The sequence below is a fragment of the Lactuca saligna genome, chromosome 6, assembly GCF_052625555.1.
Source record: "Lactuca saligna cultivar CGN05327 chromosome 6, ASM5262555v1, whole genome shotgun sequence".
Lineage (NCBI taxonomy): Eukaryota > Viridiplantae > Streptophyta > Magnoliopsida > Asterales > Asteraceae > Lactuca > Lactuca saligna.
Window position 1 is genome coordinate 83,520,739 of NC_136422.1, and position 9,113 is coordinate 83,529,851.

The 9,113-nt window shown below is 43.9% G+C and overlaps 1 pseudogene; it reads left to right on the plus strand.

The window, feature by feature from the left end:
* Positions 1–4,126: 4,126 nt before the first annotated feature.
* On the plus strand, positions 4,127–4,244 carry LOC145003515 (5S ribosomal RNA; annotated as a pseudogene).
* The last annotated feature ends 4,869 nt before the right edge of the window (positions 4,245–9,113 follow it).

The window sequence follows — 9,113 nt, forward strand, 5'->3', positions numbered from 1 at the left end:
AACGACACACATGAATAAAATGGAATCATTTACTAGCTTCTTGGTAACCTTGTGACTTTTCCTGATCCAAGTGTGAGTCCTGTGCTTCCAGTAGTATAGGCCTCTACTACTATTCACACCTACTCATACTCGTGGCAAGTATTGTCTCGCAGTTCGCAGGTCACCATTCAAAATTTTTCACAAAACAACTTATCATACATGAATGTGTTTAAACAAATACATACAACAGTTTCTCCTAGACTCAACTAGGGTTTTCACGTTTCTATCAAACATATATTGGATTACCTATACTCGCCTTCTAGGATTCTTCTCATGCATATGCTCGCTTTAATATATCCTAATACTTTTCCGTAGGTCGATAGAAATTTTACTTCCATTTCTTCATATAAATTCTTTCTCGAGTAGTGTTTACTCTACAAGACACACTATTCCAAAATTTACTCTAGCAGCATGGAGACAAACGGTCTTCTACTACCTACATCATCTTCTAACTCATGCAAACCATCATGCACATTTGTTCATTTCATTATTCTTCCTTGAAATCGTTATTCTTGTATCTAAGTAAGTCTAAGTCTACTTCATAGGAGTCTATCCTAAAAAGTCTGCATCATAGCTGCATCTCAGCAAGCTCTATTAGCTTCAACTTGGTTCTCTGTCATTTCTGACTACAACATCTTTTCTCATACGATACTATGGGTGTATTTCTTCTTAAATTAAGCATTCTACCTTACTTAGACAAGTAAGTTGCTTAACCATTTACCACTAAATGACTCAATTCACCATCCCAATCTTGTATGTTAATGTTGGCTTAATACACAATGGAACTTCTACAAGGATGGGATAGAAGTCAATCATCACTTAGTATTATTTAATACTAAGTCTGAATATCTTGTATAGGGTTACTACTGGAACTGCATACTACATTAAAATGTTATTGACAAAGTTTTGGCCTATTGAGTTTGAAAACTTTATTAGTCCTTCCTTTAATTCTTCTAAATCTCATACAACATCGATTGAGATACTATCGAAGTATTGACCGCCATCTTCGGTTCTTCTGACTCTCTAAACAATCACTGCTTCAATATGAACAGCGGTGGAAACAACTTTGTGGATTTGCACCAACATATTTGTCTCACCTAAATGTGTTTCAAACGCACATCTTTCTTCCAAATATGTTATTATATCATTAAACATACTTCAAATGTGTATTACCACTCTATTGGTATTAATACACGTATTACGATAACAATTCATATTTATTATTTTACGATATCTCGCGATCGTTTATTTATAAACTTATCAATGTCAACTATCATAAGTCTCTTTATCACTTCGAAAAATTCTATTACGAAAATTCTTAGAATTCTGAACATAAAATTTTCTAAACCAAGGTCGGAAACATACCTTAAACTTTCTCAAATAATAGCAATTATAGATAAGTACTCTAAGGCATGCTATATTCATTTAACACATAATAGAATATAAGGCATATCTCCTCTTAATATTCTAATCCTTGCCTTCATTAGGTATTCAACCTAAAATATACCAGATACATATCGTATCATCTTTACTTAATAATTCTTGTTTAAGCATAGAAATTCTCAAAATTCCTAGTTCACTTAAATTAATTTTCTGAAAATTCTGAAGTAACTTAATATATTAGAATACTAGGGTTTATCATCACCCAATCCCCCACTTAAGTATTCCCTATGGTTTGTATGCATATATTTATTATGAACCCTTCATATATTGAACTTCCAATAGTTTAAGTCAAAGTACCAATCCGTGATATTTAGTTCACTTAAAATACTACTCTGATACCATGATTGAAAGACCACAACTTTCGTATTTTAGAAAGACTCAAACTTTCATACTTCACAATATTATTGTAACTCCCCAAAGTTTGGAAAGCCAAGAAAAGAAAGAAAAACCTCAAGTTTAAGGGGAGACTCGGCGAGTCCATGGAGGGACTCGGCAAGTCCGAGCGGGATCCGGGTTCTGGTGTAAGTGACCGACTTGGCGTGTCGGCCAAGGAGACTCGACGAGTTGGGTCTGAGCGAGGAAAAACCCTAAATCCGGGACTTGGAGCCTATTTAAGCGTCTCATTCTCTTTCCTAGGGTTCCTTTACTGCCTCTCTACCCCAGATCACCAAACCCTAGCCGCCATATCCGTTTTTGAGCTAGATCTTGCCTTGTAGAGTGCACTAAAGCTTGGAGAAGGAAGAAAAGCCTTGGAGGTGCAAGAAGGGACTGTAGATCCGAGATTGAGAAGACATTTCAGACCAGTTGGAGGTAATAAGCTGTTGCTTGGACTCCCTTTGCACCTAGATCTATTCTTATATGTGAGTCTTGGTCATTGTTGGTATGATATGTAACCAATCCGAGTTGGAGGTTCAGATCTGAGGTTGCTACCTCAGATCCATGTTTGTTTTGGTCTTGAATCCCCGAAAGTATCAGCCCTTGGTATGTTGAAGAAGTATGTTTGCCATAAACCCTAGTTTAGGGTGTTTTGAGCCTAGATCTCTTAATCTACACGTAAAGTTTGCCACTTTACGTGGGGGATAGTCCCTAGAAGTATGGATCTTGGAGTTGGAAACTCTGTTTGGCTCGAAAAGCCACTGCATGGATTGAGGACTGGATAGACTCGGCGAGTCCTTCGAGTGGACTCGGCGAGTAGCTTGAAGATGAGGAGGAACTCGACGAGTAGGATGAACAACTCGTTGAGTCGGATGAAGTTAGGCATGGACTCGACGAGTTGGATGAGCAACTCGACGAGTTGGTTGAAGATTGTCTAGGACTCGGCGAGTCAGATCGCGAAACCCTAAACCCTTCGAGTTGGGGCTCGAATCAGTGAGTCGGGTGGTGACTCAGCGAGTTGGACAGGACAGGACTTGGAACTAGTTGGACTCAGCGAGTCATGGACTGACTCGGCGAGTCGAGTCGTGAATAAGAAAGACCCTGAGCATATGAACTCGACGAGTCAGTAGGTAGACTCGGCGAGTAGGGTTGACCCGGAAGGTTGACTTTGACCAGGATTTTGACCTTGACCAGAATTGACCTAGTGACCTTTGGAGGCCAGTTGGACTAAGTGTTATATTGATATTGGTAGCTCGAGGAGCTAGTGGAGCAGCAGTCGAAGTCAAAGGTCAGGTAGCAGTCAAAAGGATTAGCAGTTCAACATTATCAGGTGAGTTTCCTTCCAGTAGGGACGGGTCTAAGGCCACAATGCCGGCCCGTTCAGTTAGCAGTAGTTTCCGGACTTCGATTCGATGCAGTAGTTAGTATGTTTGATGCCTTCGTGGCTCATACAGGATTTATGTGTTATGTGCTATGTGTTATGTGTTCCGGGCTACGGCCCGATGTAGTATGCAGTATATGTGTTCATGCTAGTTGATATGTTATGCTATGCTATGTTCATTCAGTTTCCGGACTTCGGTCTGATGTAGGGGGCAAGTCCCCAGTTAGTCCGGACTTTGGTCCGATGCAGGGGACAAGGTCCCAGTCAGTCTCCGGACTTCGGTCCGATGCAGGGGGCAAGGCCCCAGTTAGTCCGGACTTCGGTCCGATGCAGGGGACAAGGTCCCAGTCAGTTTCCGGACTTCGGTCCAATGTAGGGGGCAAGGCCCCAGTTAGTCCGGACATCGGTCCGAAGCAGTGGGCAAGGCCCAATATGTGCTTTATATGTTATTGCATGGTATGTGTTAGATTGGGGGAGCTCACTAAGCTTCGTGCTTACAGTTTTCAGTTTTGGTTTCAGGTACTCAGTTTTCAAAAGACGAGCTCGGGAAGAGTGCCGTGCACACACCATAGTCAGATAGCTTGGGAATGTTTGACTCTGATAATGATATTATGTTTTGAATTAATACTCTAGAATTTATGTTATGAATTATGATACAGTTTTTATAAATATGATTTTAGTAATGTTTTTAAAGAAATTTCTGGGTCGTATTTTGGGTCGTTTCAAGTTGGTATCAGAGCCAGGGCACGGGTCGATGTGTTCGATGGGGACGTTGAACCCTATAATGGGGGGGGGGGGGGTGTGAAAGTGGGTTAGATCTGATCCCACATTGGCTTGGAAGGAGAACAAAGCATCTCCTTATTAGGGGTGTGGATACTTTCCTTGTCACAACGCGTTTTAAAGCCGTGAGGGCAGCAGATCCCATAAGAACTCTGCAGTTAAGCATGCTCGGGCGGGAGTAGTACTGGGATGGGTGACCCCCTGGGAAGTCCTCGTGCCGAGTTGCCCAAAGCGGACAATATTGTGATACGTTCCAAAGGGGGGTGTTACAAATGGTATCAAAGCCTTGGTTTGAGGGATTTGGACATGCTCTCAAGCGTGTCTGGACTCAAACTAAGGGATTGGTATAAAGATTTTCAAAAATGAAAAGACGGTTTTGTAAAAAGAGAGTTTTGAGAAAGAAAACGGTTTTAGAAAAGTAAAAAGAATTCAGAAAGAAGGAACTTTGAAAAGAAAAAAAAAGGGTGTGGTGCATGCAATCTGCCGAGCTCAAGTAAGTACTCCCAATTTACCCATACAAGTTATGTTATGATTATCAATATCAGCTTCAGTTTCAGTTCAGTTTCAGTTTCAGTTTCAGCTTCAGTAGAACATCATGCTAGAATAGGACTAAGGATCTAGGATAATGCCTTATGTGCCTGTTTTATGTGTTTCAACTTGATAAGAATTGCATGCTAGTATTGAGTAGACAGTAGTAGGATAGCCTGTGTAGGTTATGCCTGATAGCATGAGCTTAGCATTGTATGCTAGTGCAGCTTCTTGTTATGAGAATTGTTTTGCCTGAGTATGTTTCCTTTATCCGAATGTTGCTTGCTTTGTGCTTTGTGGGACTCTGAGTGATGGGAGTTAGCCATTAGGTGAATACGTCACATCACATGTGATCAGGGTTGGATAATCTTAGAGTGCTGGATTTGGCCCTACTGCGCAACTCTCGTCTGAGTCCAACCGTTGTAGGGACGAGACTTTTACTCGAAGGATTATCCGAGTCTCATTACATGTGATGGTATTCAGGTGGTGGCTAATTGGCATTACAATTAGACCTTCAGCAGCTGAGGACTGTTTGAGTAGAGTCAGAGGTTCCCTAGGGTAAGCCTAGGATAAGAGTAGCAGAGATCATTAGAAGAGTAAAGGGGACTTGGTGGAGTTGAGGTAACTCTTGAGGAAAGTACAGGTAGATGTGGAAGGTAGTAGGGGCCCATACTATTAAAAGCAGAGGATCCGTACTCGATTCAAGAGGGGCCGAGGCAAAACCAAGGAACTAGTAGAGTGTGTGAAAGATCCCTCAGCAGTAGTGTGTAAATTGATCAGGAATTATTATATTTTCAGCATGGTGACGTTGCGCAAGATATCAGTTGGTAGTTCAGGTGCAGGGGAGGGGTCTGGCTCGGGCTTTAGAGCCGGGAAGCTTGATGATCAGATGAGGGATTTCATTTCCACAGAGATTATGCGCAACATCATTGATCAGACTCCAGTGATCTTCGGTTCAGTTAGAGAGGCCATTGTGGAGCTCATGGACAATCATCTTGAGGCCTTTAAGGCCGGGATAGTTTCAGGACAGATTGGGGCTCGTCTAGGTCCCGAATCTTATGGAGTTCAGGGATCCATCAGGGAGGGAGATCCCATTTCTAGTTCCTGCCATCAGGGGGCAGGGCTGAATGGGGCATTCTGTCTCCAAGAGAGACCTTTGCATGATTGGATAGTTGAGGAAGTTTCGCGAGCCATTCATGAGGATCTGCCCGACATGGTTGTGAGGACCACTGATAGATTGATAGCGAGGCTCCAGGATCAGACAGCTGCTGTTCAGTCGGCAGGCGTTGCCGTTGTGGTAACGCAGGAGCAAGAGTCGGGCAGGGGGTCGGAAAGGAATAGGAAAATGGATGAGACTCAGGTAGCCACAGGTTCGGGTAAGAGGCCCAAGGGTTCGGATTTGAGGACGAGGAACTACCAGAGCCGCAGTCGATGCGGGAAGTGCGGAAGGACGCACATGGGTGTGTGCAGGCGTAGGAGTGGTGGCGATGCCGGATGTTTCAAGTGCGGCCAGATTGGCCATTTTAGCAGGGATTGCATTATTACCATCGCCCAAGGACTTGATCCGATATGATTCCATTGCAGTCAGAGGGGCCACAAGAAGGCCAACTGTCCGAGTTTGTATTCAGCAGGGCAGGCGCCAGCTCCTGCCCTTGGGACTTTAAGTACCGTCAGTGGTTGTCGAGGCCGGGCAAGGGTGCCTACTGCTTGGAGCCGAGTTTCTCCGGTAGATTTCAGCAGGGATTCGAGAAGCACTGAGTAATGGAGGTATGTAACTTTGTTTTTTTTTTCTGTCAGCTTATGTTATGATTATATTGTTATGGTTCTGCATCAATTGTGGTATAAGTGTTGTGTTATGGAGTGGCTTGCTTGTGATTATGTTATATGCCATTTGCATACCTCGGATAATTGGTTGGTAGTTAGGGGATGTGCTCTTATGGAGAAGGTTTCAGAGGATGCAGTAACTGTAGCATGGTTGGGAGAGATTTGGTTTGTTTCGCTATTTCGGAGTGGTTTGTGTTTGGGATGGATTGGTTAAATTCCTACCTGGCGGGCTTGGGTTCCCCAGTACATGTTTTGGAATGGTAGTAAAGGTCAGGATCTCTTTTGTATGTGAAGCAGAAAGGGGTAAGCAGGATCGAAGTGGAGGAGAACCCTCCAGGTATACATGGATAAGCGTCACGTAGACCCAGAATGAGTGCGCGGCCTCTGAGAAGAAGTGGTAGTAGCACAGTGATGGATGGATTGAGAAGTTCAGAATTGGGAGTTCGAGAACTTTTCCCAGTAGTTAGTTCATGGAATCGAGATGGTTAGAAGCTGGTTGGGAATCCAGGATTTGAGGACCACGTGTAGAGGCTCAAGTGAGTCGGAATGAGGATCCGGAGAAACGGTTAGCAGGAGATGTCTTCGTATTAGTAGCCAGTGGCAGAGTCAGCATGCAAGATTATGTGGATTCAGGAGTTGGGAATTTGGAAACTTCCCAACAATAGCTTCTTATATCTGGATTAGTAGATGGTTGGTTCAGGAACCAAGCCAAAGAGTTCCTCAACGAAGCGCTGAGCATTCAAGGATATAGGATGTCGAGGATGATGCAATAATTCAAAGACTGAGAGCTGGTTTTGAGAAATCAGAATGAGGATTCACGAGCGGGACTAGGGATAGTTAGGATGTCCTCGGGATAGTAGTAGAGTGTTGTAAGTCTGCGGGGGTAGCCGTAGCATTCATTAGCAGTCAGATAGTAGTAGAGTGTTGTAAGTCTGCGGGGGTAGCCGTAGCATTCACTAGGAGTCAGATAGTAGTAGAGTGTTGTAAGTCTGCGGGGGTAGCCGTAGCATTCACTAGTAGTCAGATAGTAGTAGTAGTGTTGTAAGTCTGCAGGGGGTAGCCGTAGCGTTCATTAGCAGCCAGATAGTATTTGAGAGTTGTGAGTCCGCGGGTGTAGCCGTGGCTTTTATCAGATTGGTAACAACATGAGCGCGTTGTTGAACGCGGGAACGTAGTAATTCCCACCCATTCGGGTGCAGCAGTGGGAATATGGGAATCCACAGGTTAGATTCGGATTTCCCAAATGGTTCAGTTATGGCTAAGTCAGCAAATTTTGGCTATAGATCGTCACATCAGTTATGAGATCAGAGTAGCAGTGGACCGTTGGGGTTCGGGTATGTTAAGGGCTACCGTCAGTCTGGGAACCATCATGTTGTTAGCCATGGAATGGATGATGTCAGGATGTGATGTATGGACCCGATCGGTTGGATCGGAAGGTTGTTAGAGCCACAACGACAGGATAACTAGTGGAAACTAGTTCCAAAGAAGATTTCATTCAGAAGTCGTGGAAGCGACTAAGTGAGGAGTCCTTTAATTCTGCGTTTGAGTCGGAATTCAGTGTTTCAGTCAGTTTAGTGTTTCAGGCAGTTTAGAGTTTCATGCATGATCAATATTAGTATTTGCGTTGAGCCTTCGGCGGTATAGTTGGTTGATTTGGAAATGGCAAGTCTCTCTCAGCAGGATCAGTTGAGCCTTCGGCCGAGTATAAGTGATATGTAAGGATAGCTAGGCAGGTAGCTTTTCTTTAGGATGAAAGGCTCGAGTTAGTAGGAGTTGAGTAATCAGGTGAGAGATAAGCAAGCTGGTTCCAGCAGTATCGATTCAGTATGGATGGCAGAATGGATAGAAGAGTTATAGACAGTCGAGGTATCTTTAGGAGTCGCTGGGAGCGGCTAGGAGATTGCGATGGAGTGTAGTGACCGGTGGGAGTTCGGTAACTCAGATATTGGTAGAATAGTTGAACAAGGGTAGTCTTAGTGCATCCAGTAGGCAGATGAGAGGCAACAGGATTTTCAGTCGGAGGAAGTAACGTTGAGGAAATTATTGAAAAGAAAAGGATTCAGTAGGTACCAACGGTAGTGATCGGCATTGTGAATGGCTGGAGTGAAGGAAAAATAGGGTGTTAGATTTCCTAGACAAAGAGTTGGAGGCAGTTTGCAGGCAGTTGGTCATAGCAAACTTCAAGGACGAAGTTTAGTTTATGTGGGGTAGAGTTGTAACACCCCAAAGTTTGGAAAGCCAAGAAAAGAAAGAAAAACCTCAAGTTTAAGGGGAGACTCGGCGAGTCCATGGAGGGACTCGGCGAGTCCGAGCGGGATCCGGGTTGTGGTGTAAGCGACCGACTCGGCGAGTCAGCCAAGGAGACTCGACGAGTTGGGTCTGAGCGAGGAAAAACCCTAAATCCGGGACTTGGAGCCTATTTAAGCGTCTCATTCTCTTTCCTAGGGTTCCTTTACTGCCTCTCTACCCCAGAACACCAAACCCTAGCCGCCATATCTGTTTTTGAGCTAGATCTTGCCTTGTAGAGTGCACTAAAGCTTGGAGAAGGAAGAAAAGCCTTGGAGGTGCAAAAAGGGACTGTAGATCCGAGATTGAGAAGACATTTCAGACCAGTTGGAGGTAATAAGCTGTTGCTTGGACTCCCTTTGCACCTAGATCTATTCTTATATGTGAGTCTTGGTCATTGTTGGTATGATATGTAACCAATCCGAGTTGGAGGTTCAGATCTGAGGTTGCTACCTCA